Below are 1,614 nucleotides of genomic sequence, written 5' to 3'. Positions count from 1 at the left end.
GGGGATAGCTTTGAACACTTTTTCTTTTCAGCTTATAAATTACTATATAATGAAACTATTTGTATTTTTGTTGTGCTAGTAGCTACAGATATTGATGTATAATAATAAACCACATTGAAGCATTATAACATATATATTTTATTTATATTTTAAAAAAGCACTCTTTATATTCAAAAATATCTCTCTGGGGGCAGTTTTGAACGCGTGATAAAAAAGAAAGATTAAACGTTTCTTACTAATTTATTTATACAAATAAAAGCCTCTTTTTTGAAAATATATTAAAAGTTGAAAAACAAAAGTTAAGAACTTTTAATGATTATGATAATCAAAATAAAATTAAAAACATAATAAACTCTGATCTTAAATTATCTAAATTTAAGTTTTAAATAGATTATCTCTCTTTATTCTTATAACTCCCTCTTATAAAAAACTTATAAAGCTATTTCTCAATATTTCGCATCTCAGTCAGTAGGAATGCGCGTAACGCTATTATCACAAAAACTCGATAAAAAGTGATGTTTTCCAGCAAGCGATACAATATGACACAGATTATGTCATCTTCATTTAATATTAGCAAATAACAAAGATTTACTGTGCTACACTATATTATCTGCATTTCTTGCTGAAAAAAATTGGACAATTCGGGAGATTAAAAAACCATATTAAATAATCTTTAAGTTCTATTGTATACATGTAGATATTGCATACAAATTATAGGTTACAAACTGCGTAATAGTTGTCCTGTAATAGTTTGCTAACTATTAAGTGTGGAAAGATATTTAAAAACCTGTATATTCGTACCTGTTACATTGTCGAAAGCAATTGCAAATCTGCAGTATAGAAAATTCTTATCCTTATGCTTGCGTTATAAATCTTATAATAATATGTAGATCGTGTCCGACGCTCATCAAACAATCAAACGTAATCTTATCATACGAGTTGCGAAGGAAGCTGAAGCTTATGGTACATACAAAAACGTAAGGAAATAAATAGTAAGCAAATTGGCCAATCACAGTAGAGACCATAGTCAGTAACAAATCCAATATTTCCAACGATTTCCTTACTGCTTATGTCTCACTGTCTTATGTTTTTGTATGTATATTTATCATTACCTATGTGCTATGGACTTTATGGGAGCTCGCGATTGAAATGTTCTAAGGTGTCCCGTGATTTGATTTGTTCAAACTCCTATGAGTACTCACATTGAAAAAATATATCTTATTTTGTTTACCAGAATATCGATAAAAACCAAATATTTTGTTTTTATTACATAGATATAAACGTATGAAAAAATACATAGCACAACAAAATGTTAATTATTTAATATAAACGTATGAAAAAATACATAGCACAACAAAATGTTAATTATTTAAGGGTTTAATTTTAAAATGTTTACGTGTGCGAAACATGTTTAATACGAAGGCACAAAAACACAGAATGCTTCTAGATTAGATAAACAATTGCAACTACCACTTAATGATTGTCTATGTCTATATTGACATTTCAAAAATTACAATTTGTAATCGCAAAAAAGGACAGTTTATTTTTAATTTATAAAGTTCAAAGCTGCCTCTGAACAAAGTCCCTTCTTCCCTATATATGTATATATATATA

The sequence above is a fragment of the Atta colombica genome, unplaced genomic scaffold, assembly GCF_001594045.1.
Source record: "Atta colombica isolate Treedump-2 unplaced genomic scaffold, Acol1.0 scaffold58, whole genome shotgun sequence".
Classification (NCBI taxonomy): Eukaryota; Metazoa; Arthropoda; class Insecta; order Hymenoptera; family Formicidae; genus Atta; species Atta colombica.
The sequence above is the reverse complement of the archived record's forward strand: the minus strand, read 5'-3'. Positions refer to the sequence as shown.